Genomic DNA, 15,779 nt, shown 5'->3' on the forward strand with positions numbered 1-15,779 from the left:
GCACCTATCTTTCAGAGTTATTATGAGGATCAAACAAAATACCATTTATAAAAATGACAGCACAGTGCCTGACACACAGTTGGTGCTATATTTCCTTCCCTCCTTTTCCCTTGCTCAATGGTTAAGCATTACATTTCCAAGGTATATCATCAAATGAATGCAATAGGAAGAGAAAAAGCAATGGACTCAAGAGTACAGAGAGCATACTCACTACAAAGGGATTATTTGTTTTATATAACCTATATCAAATTGCCTACCATTTTTGGAAAGGAGAGGGGAAGCAAGGAGAGAGAGAAATCTGGAACTCAAATCTTGGAAAACAATGCTAAAAATTGTTTTGACTTGTAATTGGAGGAAAAAATAAAATACTATTCATTTCTCTAAAACCAAAAGCATGCCTTATATGAAATGATCATTCACTAGAAGATTTGCCAGTAATTGTAGAAGTAAGGATGTCCATTCTCCCCACTATTATTTGATATAATTCTAGAAATACCAACAAGATCGATAAGACAAAAGAAAAAATGAATAAAGGCAGGTAAAGAACAGGCAAAACTATATCTTTTTGCTAATGACATGATAACATAATGACATTAGAAAATTGGCAAATATATTGATTGAGGCAATAGCTACAGTAAAGTTGCAGATTTTTTTCAAAACAAATCCAAATCAATAGCACTTTCATGTAATGATAAAATCTAGAATGAAATAAGGCAGAAAAGGAGATGCCATTTAAAATGTATACAAAGTCTGGCAAAGTACTGAGTACAAAATGCTCCTAAAAGAAATAAAGAACATAAATGTCGAGAGGAATAGTCAGTATTCATTCCCACATAATAAAAATTATAATATTACCAAAATTAATTTACAAATTTAATGCTACACCAATAAAATGACCAAAAGGATACTCTACCAAGCTAAATAAAATAATGACAAATTTCATTTGGAGGAACAAAAGACTAACATGCAAGAGAAATAGTGGGGGGAAAAGTAAGAATGAAAGGAAAAGAGCATTTCTAGATCTCAAGCCCAATTATATATATATATTTATATTTATATTTATATATATGTATACATATATGCATATACATATATGCATATATGCATATATGTATATTACAAAGCAGAAATAATCAAAACTATTTTGGTGTTAGATTAGAGTAGTAAATCAATGGAACAGGCTAGACAAGGAAAAATAAGGAAAAAATGCATTTTATAACCTCGTGTTCTATAAACCCCCAAACACGAATTATCTTGGAAAGAAAACTCTCTATTTGATAAATTCTGTGATAAATGAAAAGCAGTTTTTGCACCAACATTTTATCTTGATTTCTATAATAAATTCAAAATGTATTCAGGACTTGAATATTAAAATCCTATCATAAAAAGTTAAAAGAGGAACAAGTCATTTGCCTTTCACAATTATGGGTAAGTGATAAACTCTTAAAGAGACGATTACAAAATCTAAAATGGATAATTTCATTACATGTGTTGCATGTGTTCGGGGGCTACTCTTCCAATGTCCATTCTTATTAACAGATCGAGTCCTGAAGAATGCAGCTGCTAATTCTTCCTTTAAGGTTCAGGATTGGGGTACCCCTGAGGAATTAGACTGAGAGAAGTTTTCTAAGCCCTAATTAGGGTGCTCCTCCTCTGATAATCAGTTGATATCAACTATTTAGTCAGAATTCATTACTTTTTAGAAAACAGGTATTTACTAAGGCAGCATAGTAAGAACAATTGGTATAAATATCCCCATAAACCAAGGGTGCATTTTCTCACAAGTATTGTACACATTGGGTCCAGGGGAAAGTGGCCTCAAGGTTAGAGCACATGTAATAAAGCAGGTAACTCACAACTCCTAGAAATCCTTTTCTCCCCTTCCTGGAGTTATCATGATTTTCCCCTTAGGTTTAATATAGCTTTTCTTTCTTCTCATAGAGTCTTGAAACTACCTTTCCTTTGCACATATAGTTTGTCCTTAATTCCCAGTGCCAACAATCCTGCCAGTCATGGCTTTTCTTGGAACATGTTAAGATATGGACAAAATGTACAAATTCTCTGACGCTCCGAAGTTCACAAAGTCAGCCTCTCTTCAAAGATGGAGGCTTTGTTCTTCCAATTCCAAGTAATTTCCTTTCAGGGGAATGAGCTTCTACATGTGACTGTTCTTTTTCTCCTGTTTCAATCTATTATTATCTCACCCCTAGCTAGAAAATTCTTTTACTACTGTTCATTTTTCAGTTTATTCTAAACTGCATGACTTTTTCAAATTCTATTTTACTGGATAAATGGGTTTTCTTTATATTCTCTATGTGTCTTTATATGCCCAATATTTGGTGAGATAAAATTAAATTGGTGAATTTAATAAGGGTTATTCACGCCCCTTTCCGAAAGGTGACCAGAAGAGTGATTCTTTTTCTTTAATTCCATACCCCTAGATTAGAAAAGAAATTTGAGATATGGCAGATAGATTTAAGCCTAGGTTAATACTCTTAGAGACTAGAGAAAAGAGCTCCCAAGACTTAGTGTCCCCCTCCCCTTCAGGCAGTGTGCTAAGCAGTGCAGATAATGCCATTGGCTCTCCACAGTACTGGGCCAAGCCACAGTTTGTATCTGTCCATGCCACCCATGAGCCATCTGCACATTTTGACCTACATGTCTATATCTATCTTACATAAATAAGACCAAAAGCTATCCCTCAAAACAGTAATCAAAGAATATGAATAAACAGTTCTTAAAATAAGAACCACAAGCTATTAAAAGCTATATGAAAGAATGCTTTAAATCACTAAAGATAAGAGAAAGACAAATCAAAACAAACCTCATACCCAGCAAACTGTAAAAGAGGATAAAAGAGGAGTATAATCAATGCTGCAGAGGCAGCAGGATAGGCACACTAATGTACTCAGTTTTTTATTGTTACTGTTAAGTTTTTTATTTTCAGTTCCAAATTCTCTCCCTCCCTCTTACCCCTCCCTTACCATTGAGAAGGCAAGAAATGCAATATCCATTATATATATACATATGTATATGTATATATATAAAGACATGCATAACATATTTCCACATTAGCCATGTTGCAAAAAGAAAAATAATTTTAAAAGAGAGTAAAAATATGTTTCTATTTGCACTCAGAGCTCATCAGTTCTCTCCCTGCAGGTGGATAACTTTTTTCATCGTGAGTCCTTTGGAATTGTCATGGATCATTGCTTCGATCAGAGTAGCTCAGTCTTTCACAGTAGATAATTGTTATACCATTACTGTTACTATGTATAGTGTTCCCCTATTTCTTCTTACTTCACTTTACATCAGCTCTTATGTCTTTTCAGATTTTCCTGAAACCACCTCTTTCACCATTTTCTATAGCACATCAGTATTCCATCATAGTCATATACCAAAACTTGTTCAACCATTCCTAATTCATGATCCCCACAGGTTCCAATTCTTTGCCACCACAAAAAGAGTTGCTGTAAGTATTTTGAATCCTTCTCCCTTTTCTTTGATCTCTTTGGAGTACAGAATTAGTAATTATTTCTGGGTCAAAGGGTATGTATGTATAGCTTTATAGCTCTTTGGGCATAGTTCCAAATTGTTCTCCAGAATGATTAGAACAGCTCACAGTTCTACCAATAGTACACAGTTTGCCTCTTTTTCCACATACCTTCTAGGATTTATCATTTTTCTTTTCTGTCATGTTAGCCAATCTGATGAGTAGGAGGTGAAACCTCAGAGTTGCTTTAATTTGCATTTCTCTTATTATTACACTAGTACCTTGTTAATGGAGTTATGAATTGGTACAACAAAACTAGAAAACAATTTGAAATTATGCAAATAAAGTAACTAAAATGTTCGTACACTTTGACCAAGGAATTCTACAGTTAAATATATATACCCGAGAAGACCAGTGACAAAAAAAAACAGAAAGATTCTTTATATATAAATATATGTATGGTAGCACTTTTCATGGTAGCAAAGTAGATACCTACAAAATAGGGAATGGGCAAACAAATTTGGTACATTAATATAATGGAATATTACTGTGCTATTAAAAAAAGACACATTGAATACAGAGAAGCTAGCAAAGACTTATGTGAACTGACACCAAATTAAGCGGAGCCACAAGAACTACACCAAAATAAATAGAATAACTAAAACACAAAGCTGAATGTTTCAAAATTACAAAGAACAAGCTTGGCCCTAAAGAAGAAATACAAGACAGCACTTTGTCCTATTTAGTCCATAGTCATGGAACATTACATACAATGTCAGATTGTTTTGATGTGTTGATTGATTTTGCTGAAATTATCTTTTTTTATTATAATGGATAACTTTGGAAAGAGGAGGAACATGGGAGAAATCCAGATGATATAAAAACTTAAAATCTATGTAAAACAAAAGTTATATAAAGAAAAAACAGTGCAGCTTTCAGCACTTTTGGATCTGTATGACATGGGTAATCCCTCTAACCATACAGATTGCCACCTATCCATTACCTTTTTATCCTGTGTTTTTCCATATTTTCTTGGAAATCTCCACTAGGGTCCACCCAAAATGCTGTAGATTTCCTCTCCTCTAGGTACCTTGAGGTTCCATGAGTACTGATGAAGCATCATGTTGTCAATCTTGTTTTCACTGCCTTTTCTAATCAAACATCTCTCGATATCATTTATGCTTCTTTGTGCAAGCAATTCATTGTTGATAATATTCAGCAGCATTTTTATACCTACTATTCATATCTCCCTTACCCTTTAAATGACAATTTTCATTCCTCAGAAATTGTAGTTTTTCATGTTTTACAACCACGTAGTATCACCAGAATAATATCTGGGCACTTCAGTGGATCTGTGATCAAATCAATTTGGGTATTTCTTCCAGTGATGGAAATCTTAATTCATCTGTGCCTTTTCATCCAATGTATTCTTGTCTATATGCTCCCATGAATCTTTCAAAAGGATTGTAACCAATGGGAAAATTCATTGCAAGGATCTTTTTCATCTTATTCCATTATGAGTGCAGCTTTTGAATTTTCTGTAGTTTATTAATGAGTTCTACAAGCTGAACATCCAACTATATATCATAGTTTGGATAATAGGCATTCTGCATTTACTTGGCTTTTCCTATGTTAACTAATTCCTAAGTGAACAAAACAAAACCATCTAGATCTCACCATCTATATGGATTTTCTCTTCATCTGAACTATACAACAGATATCCTTTGTGTCTATGCAAACATGTTGCTTGATAGCAATCATCGTTGTTCATCCTTCATTTTTGAAGAGGACCAGTGGCATCATGGGATGCTATCTTCACCAGAGCATGAATTGGATTTAAGTGAGGCAGAGTTGCACAGTCATCAACCTCACTCTCTCTTCCAGAGTCATTGAGGTCCAGTGGCAATGACTGAGGATGCTGTGGTTGACCTTGGTGTCTTTGATGTCTGATCAAACTAAGTGTTCCACAGCACCTATATCAGCCTCCTTTGTGGCCATTGGAACAAATTGTTCTCAACAACTGATTTCACCAAGGAAAGTAAGTCTTCACATGCTTGTGGTAGACATCTCCCTAACTCACCATCAGGTATGAAATCTATCAGTTACCCTCAACTTAGTTTAGCACATCTGCCAGGGTGTGGCTGCTGCACATGCTACAGCTTTGGAGCTACAGGTATGTTAAGTACCTTGCAGACACAAAAGGGGGATGAGCAACCCTGAAAAAGGCTTGGTAAGCCCTCATCCCAGAGGTGCTAGTCCTTCTAGTAATACACCTTCTCCTCTCTCTCCTTACCTGGAGGTGCTCTGTCCAGGGGAAAGTACATTTCAATGGCCAAAAGCTGCTTGTTTCCTTTGGGCTTACTGGCTAAATTTCTTTCTCAAACACCAAGCCTTAAGCCCAATTTACTCTGGAGTTCATAGATTGGACAATTGGTCCCTGCCCTCCTAGCACAGAATAAATGTCAATACTAAATAGTAACTGTTTCTCTTTTGGTCAGGAACTCTGAGGGTCTTCCCTTCCCAGTTTGATTATTTTTTTCATTAAAGGGGCCATCCCTTGAGTAACTACTGAAAAAGACCTATTCACTGAATGGGCACTATCTTACTTAGAGTGAGATCCTGAAAAGACCTTTGCCTAAAAGGACCAGGGTCTCCCATTGAATCCTGGATCATTTCCAGTCATCCTGATGAATATATCTGGTCACTGAACTGAGATGACTTTGGAGGAGAAAGTAGGACTAGTGACTTTGCACAACCCTCCCCCACTCAAAAGTCAACTGCAAGTCATATCATCATGTCCCTGATATCATGGTCCTCTTCAAGAACAAAGCACAAATATACAATTTTTGTAGTAATGATTATAGAATTATTAAAGTCATCTTGGTATGCTTATCAGGAAATATCATATATTTTGACATATACATAGGAGACATCTTGCAAGAGGAAAGCCTTTAAAGTGGCATTGGGCTCTACTTGATCAATAGGTTTTATACAGTCAAATAATAAGCAGAGTGAGATGTTTTATTTGCAGTTTTCAGACAATTGGACTATAGAATACATTTACAAAAGGCTTCGTGTTGCCTGCTTATGTTTTCATGAGGGATACCTTCAATGCAGGTATAAATTATTTTTGTAAAGATTTTGTAAAAAAAAGAAAGTAGGTTTATACATCTGCAACTATTGATACTCTGACGATGGCCCTTAGTTTTGGTAGTAACGATGTCCATGATTTGTTTCCACTTACTTAATATCTTTCCATCTTTCTAATATATTGAAAACTGATCTCTCAATGCCTTCAAAACTGTATCACTCAAGCATAATTCCTTCTCTGTATGCTTTGTTCTACACCAGCTGCTCTTCCTGTTTTTGCTTTTTTAGTATTACTTGTTACTTCCTCATACAAAACATCAGACACCATAATGTTAGAATTTGAGCATAGGGCTCCACTATCACTGATGAGCAAGATGGTTTCTTACAGTTTTCTTTTCCATCTTCTGACAGATCTTTTCCATTTTCTGTTTGTTGTTCTCCTTCCAAGTTTCATTTTTAAATGCCTTTGGTATTATGTGGCCAACTTTTGTGCAAACTCATTTTTCCCTTTCATAACTTCTCACTGTTCTGTGAGTTAATATTACTCATAACGTCCCACTAACATAATAGACATAGTTCACAGCCCAAGATAAATTTTTTTGCTTTATTTATAACACTATTCTATTACATTAGCACTAATAATTTAAATATGACTGTATTTCAAACCAAATGATACATTTTTAATTTACTCCATCTGGTTATAATCATTATGTGCTGATTTGTTATTTTTTTGAGATATGTGAACACTGAGCAAATTTTTGCAAAAGTAATATTTCTTGAATTATTTTTCTGGGCCTCTTTTGAAGATTGTATCCTGCTGAGAATACTATTTGAATTGGGATAAGATAATAATGACAGATACATTTTTTTACTGACAATATAATGTCTACCATGGTTTATTCAATGTGTGAAAATGGAAACCTTATTAGTAGAGCTACTATTGACTTGATAAGAAAAAATTCACATCAACTAAAAGAAAAACACATTAAAAGGTCAGTTTGGCTAACATGATATTTACAGAAACAGCCGTGGTAGAAAAAGGTGGTCCATTAAAAAAAAAAAGCCAAATGAAATAAGACACAATTAGATCTCCCTTGGCCTCCCACCTCTTGAGATTCATAAACTCACATTTTGGAAATCTTGAGGGAATGAGTTACCTTTAATATACCTTGTTTCACTTGACCCATTTTCATTACTCAGTACTTTCCTGACAGGCCTTTTTTTGTAAATACCACACTTCCATGCCTCATGTTGACCTTTTTTTGCTAACCTGAATTTTTCTTTACTTCTTAAGTGTTTTTGAACAGATATCAGATTTTATTTTGTTCAAGAAGATAAATAAATTATAAGATTTGTTCATCTGTATCATCGTAAGAGGAAAACAGACATCAACAAGAGATGTCATAGGATGCCCATTTCTAAGCTTGAATCCAGTCTTTTGTACCTAAGTTCTACAACTTGCCTGCTGAATCAGAAGCTATCTGGATGTGTGATGTAATGTCAGAAAGATATGGGAAAACATCAAGGGCTTTTATCAGGGACCTGTACTTTCTTTATATATAATATAAGCATTTATGATGAATCATAGTTGTTCATTTGCAACGATGATTGAGGTTGGCAATGAAGTAAAGGCAGGGAAGCTCTTTCCTCACAAGATCATTTTGTCTGATTCTACTTGACCCAGTCAGTCTCTTCTAGAAGAACCCTTTGGTAAGTATCATACAACTTTTATGAAGGATTGTTTGAGGGAATCAGGCATGTTTGGCTTGGAGAAGAAAAGTCATAAGGGACAATGATAACTATGTTCAAAGCATTTGAAGGACCATCATGGCGGGGAGGGGCACATAGATGGGGAGACTGGATTTCTTATTAGCCCCTGGGGGCCAAACCCAAAGTAACAGGTGAAAGTTGAAAAGAGACAAATTTAGGTTTGATATCAGGAAAAATTTCCTAATAATTCATACTGTGCAAAAGTGGAATGGGCTGCGTAGAGAGGTCCTTCTTGAAGACTGGATTAAGAGGTCAGATGATCAATTATTTAATACATCATAATGGAGATTCCTTTTGTGTATGGGTTGTACTGGATAGCCACTGAGATCCCGTTCAACATACTAATTCTATCATTCAGTGATTCCAGCTTGAAATTATGACAATTGCCTACATAATACTAGAATCCCTTGTCTTCTATCATATCTACTGTGCCAATCCTCAACCTTTGGCTATTCTAAGCTATGCTTACTCCATTTTAGGTCCTGTATGTGAAGCATGGGCATCTAGGTGGCACAGTGGATAGAGTGCCAGGCCTGGAGTCAGCAAGACTCATCTTCATGAATTCAAATCTGTTCTAAGATGTTTATTAGCTATGTGACCTTGGTCAAGTCATTTAACCCTGTTTGCCTCAGTTCCTCATCTGTAAAATGAGTTAGAGAAGGAAATGGCAAAGCACACCAATATCTTTTTCAAGAAAAAGCCAAATGGAATCATGAAGAGTCAGACATAACTGAAAAACATTTGAACAACCACAATGCTAAGCATTACTAGTGAGATTCATTAAAAACAACAAAAAAATTTCTCATAACAGATCATGGGATCTGAATTTTTTTTCTCACATTGTTGAAGAGATTGACACCATCCAGAATAATTTCTATTATCTGTCCCTCTTCACATCACATACCTTCTTCACTACCTCAAAATTTCTCCACATTATTATTCATACTTCCCTCTCGTCTCAGAGACAGGGACATCCTGCCTTCTCTTCCAAATTTAACCCCTCTATCTGTGCTCTCAGTGCCCTCCCCTCCTGCCTCTTCTAGTACTTTACTTCATCAGTTATCCCCTTGGCCACATCAGAAGCAGTTTAAAATAGTAGAAAGACTGTTTGACTCAGAGTCAGGCAATCTGAATTTAAATCACAGCTCTGACATTTGCTGTGAGAGTCTAGGCAAGCCATTTAACCCTTAGATGGATATCTCCATCTAAGCCATATTCATACTGGTCACTGCTGTGCCCACACTAGTTGCTACTATGAGGCATTCTCATATTCATTCTCATACACTACTATGCTATGGTAGCTACCCTTCAAAGCTCCCTAAAGCGCTGCATCTAGTATGAATTTCACGGTTTTTGCTGGAGGAAGTTGGGCAACCTATCTCAATTCAGGCAGCCATCTTAGTCAAAAGAATTTGTTACTTCTGATTTCAGTACTTCAACAACAAATTTGGGATTTTATCAATGTGAACATTCTCTGCAATAGTGTAAATTGCAACTCATACACACATTTGCATCCTGTGCAAAAAAAATTCACAGGAACAAAAGTTCCTCTCCCATAAATTCTCTGTAGAGAATCTACTCAAACATTTGAAAGCCCTCCTCTTGGTCTTTTAATATTTCATAAATACCTGTGCAATTCTTCGGTATTTTGTCCTCACTGTGTGACTGATTTTATTCCTTTTTGAGCATACATGTCTTTTGGGACATCATTTATTCCACTTCTTGCATGAAGGTCATCACTGATTTTTCCTAGTGATTTTTTTACCACGAAAAATTACTAAGAATTGGTTTTTAGAGTGGTAATTGTGTCATGTTGCCACATTTTTGATGGTCAGAATGATCATCTTTTTTCTATTCTGAAATTCAGAAAGATGAGTAAACCAGTTCAAATAAGGTAATAAGTGATTAAGTCTTGAAAGAACATGTTTTTTTTTAAGATAAATGTGACTTCCTCTATTTTTTACTCAGTCTTTATTTATTTTTGCACACTGTATCTACATCTCCTGATCTTAGCTGCAATAGTAAATGTCAAAATGTCACGAGAAAGATTTTTTATGGTGGTTTGGGGTTTTTTGCCAACAGTATTAAACAATTATTCCATTTTATTCTAATTCTAGTTTATTACATCAGTAGCATTGTCTTTGCTATGCTATGGTTTCACTACATATTAGAGACTAAAAAATGTAAAATCAAATGGGATTATGCCTCATCTATCTCAAAAGTGAAGCAACTTAAGGAAAACTTATGCAATAATGCATATAGTGTGGGCTCTAAGAGAGTTCATAGGATCTGAACAGGAAGAAATCTTAGAGTTAATTGCTAAAAAGACAAAGCTTTTATTTTTGCCATAAGATATCAACGAATAAGAATCAATTCATTTGGAAAATCAAAAGATCTGAATTTTTAGATTTGGCACACCTTGGATTCACTAATGTTGCAGTCCTTGTAAACTTTTAGCAATAAGCAGTTTGATTTGTCCCCTTTGGCTTTATAGGACAAAAAAATACAAACCTTCTGGAGCTGTAGAGGAGCAATAAAGTCTTCTTTGGTTTCATTTACTGATTTAATACTTGAAATGGAGATTATTTGGAACTAGAGAAAAGTCTAAACAAGATGAAGATAACAGCTCAACCTCATGGTTACCTCCCTTATGACCTTAAGAAACATTCAGAAAAGTGACTAAACAGGGCTGAGCCAAGCTGGTAGAATAGAAAGACACACCTCTGGAGGCTCTTCCGACATAGCCCATAAAATATTTGTAGAGAGGGACTCTCAACAAATTTTGGAGCAGCAGAAGTGGAGAACAACAGAGTGGAGGAGATTTCCAGCCCAGGGTGACCTGAAAGATCCACAGGAAATGTTGGTTGCACCAGATGCGGAGCAGAGCCCAGCCCAGCCCAGCCTTGGCTGCGGGGCATGATGCAACTCTGGGAGGAGGACAGTTCCGGGATGGAATTTCCAGTTACAGCACCAATGGGTCCACAGATCCCTCAACCCATAGGCACCAAAGGTCAGTGGCAGGGTTTTTTCAGCTGGCCAGGAAGGGAGAAGAGCCTTCCCATAGCTCCAGCCTCAGGCAGTGGCCAGCAGAGGCCACATCGGGCATGCAGCAGCAATTCCCACAGCAGTACCTACAGCAACCTGCATCCATTGTTGGAATGTAAAAACCCTTGGGGGCACTGAGGAGCTGAATATTACCTCAGCCCTGTGTAGAGGTCCTGAGGAAGCTAGTCTTTGTCTCTCATTGAATGGCAGCCCTGCCCCCACAGCTTAACTGAAAATCAGCCCCCAGTGCTGACTTGGTGGAACTGGAGGTCAGGTGGCTATGGAGAGGTAACTGCTAAGATTCTGGGCACAAAAAAACAAACAAACAAACAAAATCTCTCCCTGATCCCAGACCAGTGTCCAAACTTGATTGTGCCACCTTGAAGGAAATGAGATCTTGCAGATTCCCAGAGTATACCCTACTCTTGACAAAGGACCCAAAAGTCAAGTAACTGGTTGGAAAAATGCCCAAAAAAGGGGAAAAAAATAAGACTATAGAAGGTTACTTTCTGGGTGAACAGATATCTTCTCCCAGCCTTTCTGATGAGGAAGAACAATGCTTACCATCAGGGAAAGACATAAAAGTCAAGGCTTCTATATCCCAAATATCCAAAATACATGGTCTCAGGCCATGGAAGAGCTCAAAAAGGATTTTGAAAATCAAGTTAGAAAGGTGGAGGAAAACCTGGGAAGAGAAATGAGAGAGATGAAAGAAAAGCATGAAAAGTGGGTCAACACCTTACTAAAGGAGACCCAAAATAATGCTGAAGAATATAACACCTTGAAAAACAGGCTAACTCAATTGGCAAAAGAGGTTCAAAAAGCCAATGAGAAGAATGCTTTAAAAAACAGAATTAGCCAAATGGAAAAGGAGGTCCAAAAGCTCAGTGAAGAAAATAGTTCTTTCAAAATTAGAATGGAACAGATGAAGACTAATGACTTTATGAGAAACCAAGAAATCACAAAACAAAACCAAAAGAATGAAAAAATGGAAGATAATGTGAAATATCTCATTGGAAAAACAACTGACCTGGAGAATAGATCCAGGAGAGACAATTTAAAAATTATGGGACTACCTGAAAGCCATGATCAAAAAAAGAGCCTAGACATCATCTTTCATGAAATTATCAAGGAAAACTGCCCTGAGATTCTAGAACCAGAGGGCAAAATAAATATTGAAAGAATCCACAAATCACCTCCTGAAAGAGATCCAAAAAGAGAAACTCCTAGGAACCTTGTGACCAAATTCCAGAGTTCCCAGGTCAAGGAGAAAATATTGTAAGCAGCTAGAAAGAAACAATTCAAGTATTGTGGAAATACAATTAGGATAACACAAGAACTAGCAGCTTCTACATTAAGGGATAGAAGGATGTGGAATATTACATTCCAGAAATCAAAGAAACTAAGACGAAAACCAAGAATCACCTTCAGGGGGAAAAAAATGGTCTTTTAATGAAATAGAGGACTTTCAAACATTCTTGATGAAAAGACCAGAGCTGAAAAGAAAATTTGACTTTCAAACACAAGAATCAAGAGAAGCATGAAAAGGCAAACAGCAAAGAGAAATCGTAAGGGACTTACTAAAGTTGAACTATTTACATTTCTGCACAGAAAGACAATATTTGTAACTCTCGAAAACTTTTTTCAGTATCTGGGTAGTTGGTGGGATTACACACACACACATATACACACACATTCACCCACACACACATACTCACACACACACATACACACACAGACAGAGAGTACAGGGTGAATTGAATAGAATGAGATCATATTCTAAAAAAAGGAAATTAAGGGGTGAGAGAGAAATATACTGGGAGGAGAAAGGGAGAAATGGAATGGGGCAAATTATCTCTCATAAAAGAGGCAAGTAAATGACTTTTCAGTGTAGCGAAAAGTGGAGAGGTGACAGAAAAAACATGAAGTTTACTCTCATCACATTCGACTAAAGGAAGGAATAAAATGCACACTCATTTTGGTATGAAAACCTATCTTACTATACAGGAGAGTGGGGGAGAAGGGGATAAGCAGGGTTGGGGGGATGATGGAAGGGAGGGCAATGGGAGGAGGGAGCAATTAGAAGTCAACACTCTTGGGGAGGGACAGGGTCAAAAGAGCAGAAGAAATGGGGGGCAGGATAGGACGGAGGGAGATATAGTTAGTCTTACACAACATGACTATTATGGAAGTCATTTACAAAACTACACAGATATGGCCTATATTTAATTGCTTGCCTTCCCAAAGGGAATGGGTGGGGAGGGAGGGAGAAAGAGAAGTCAAAACTCAAAAGTTTTAGGAACAACTGTTGAGTATTGTCCTTGCAACTAGGAAATAAGAATACAGGTAATGGGGTATAGAAAGTTATCTTGCCCTACAAGGGCAGGGCGAAAGAAAAGATGGGGATAAGGGAAGGGAAGGATGTTAGAAGGGAGGGTAGATTGGTGATAGGGGTAATTAGAATGCTCAGAATTTTGGGGTGGGGAGAGGGGAGAAATGGGGAGAAAATTTGGAACCCAAAATTTTGTGGAAATGAATGTTGAAAACTTAAATAAATAAATTTTTTTTAAAAAGAGGATTCAATGTGAAACCATGTATTTCCATTTTATGTTGTTTACTTTAAAAAAAAAACCAACTGTGCAATAAATACTACACATCATTTTTCAAAGGTAAAAAAAAAAAGTGACTAAACAGCCAGAACTCTAGATCCCAAAGAATTCTTAGAAAGCCAAATAGAAATGTTGTAGTGGAACTATGGAACAGAAAAGCGTAGTATTAAATAAATAATAAGTGCTTAATATGCATCTCCTCCCTGAAGAATCTTTATCTCACAGATTTACCCAATTCTAGTCTCCAACCATAGACCAGAAAATTGTGCTTATAAAAATGAAGAAACAGCTATGTTATAGTGCACTATCTACTCCTCTTTGATGTTACTGCTTTGTTTTCCAAATTGTAAACCCTAACAAATGACCCATTGATCTTCTACTGACCTTGTTTAGCACAGTGCCTGACACATAGTAAGTGCTTAATAAATGTTGATTGATTGATTGATTGATTATTGCCAACATTTAAAAGTAGTTATCCTGAAGCTGGAAAAATCTCATCTACTACACAGAGAAAAAACAATGAATTATTTGAGTTTTACTAGAAAGGGAAGAAAATTTTCTCAACTGTAAAATGAGAGCAATAATAGCACCTACCTTTCAAGGTTGCTATGAGGATCAAATGAGAAATTTGTAAAGCATTTAGTATAGTGCCTGGCACATGGTAGGCAAAAAAAAAAAAACATGGCATATTAACAGAGGCAGGGGTAGGAAGAAAAGCAGACTTTTGAGGAAGGACAGGAAAAATAGAAGGATAAACAGAAAATTGGATGGAGGGGAAAATATAGTAATCATAACTGAGAATATGAATGGGAGGAGCTCACCCATAAAATGGAAAAAGATAGCAGAATAGATTAAACACCAGAATCCACCAAGATATTGTTTACAAGAGACATACTTGAAACAGAATGACATAAAGAGTTTTAAAAAAAGTGAGGGGGTAAGAGCAAAATCTATTATGCTTCACCTAAAGTAAAAAAAAAAAGGCAGGGATAACAATCATTATCTCAGAAAAAGAAAAAATAGACCTAATTAAAGGAGATAATCAAACTACATTTGATAAAAGGTACTGTAGATGGAAACAATATTGAAAGAAATTACAGCAAGTTTCTCCAATAAAGACCTCTTTTTTCCAAACATATAGGGAACTGAGTCAAATTTATAAAAATAAGAGCCATTTCCCAATAGATAAATGATCAAGGGATGTGAATGGGCAGTTTTCAGAAGAAGTTATCAAAGTTATCTACAGTTATATGATAAGATGCTCTAAATCATGACTAATTAAATAAAAGCAAATTAAAACTACTCTGAGGTACTATCTCACAACTATCAGAAATGACAAATGTTGTAAGATATTAAGGAAAATAGGTTCACTAAGGCATTGTTGATGGAATTGTAAACTGGTCCCACCATTCTGAAGAGCTATGCCCAAAAGTTCATAAAATCCTTTGACCTAGTGATACCACTAGTAGGTCTGAAACCCAAAGTGGTCAAAGAAAAGGGGAAAGGATCTATTTGTCCAAAAATTTTATATCAAATCTTTTTTATGGTGACAAAGTATTGGTAATTGAGGGGATACCCATCAGCTGGGGAATGGCTGAATAAATTGTACTATATAATTGTGATGGAGTTCTATAAGAGATAATGAGGGGGATGGTTTCAGAAAATCATAGGGAAACCCATATGAACTGATTCAAAGTGAAATAAGCAGAACCAAGAGATCACTGTACACAGTAACAGTGATACTGAAATGATGATCAACTATGAAAGAGAGC

The sequence above is a fragment of the Notamacropus eugenii genome, chromosome 3 (genome assembly GCF_028372415.1).
Source record: "Notamacropus eugenii isolate mMacEug1 chromosome 3, mMacEug1.pri_v2, whole genome shotgun sequence".
NCBI lineage: Eukaryota > Metazoa > Chordata > Mammalia > Diprotodontia > Macropodidae > Notamacropus > Notamacropus eugenii.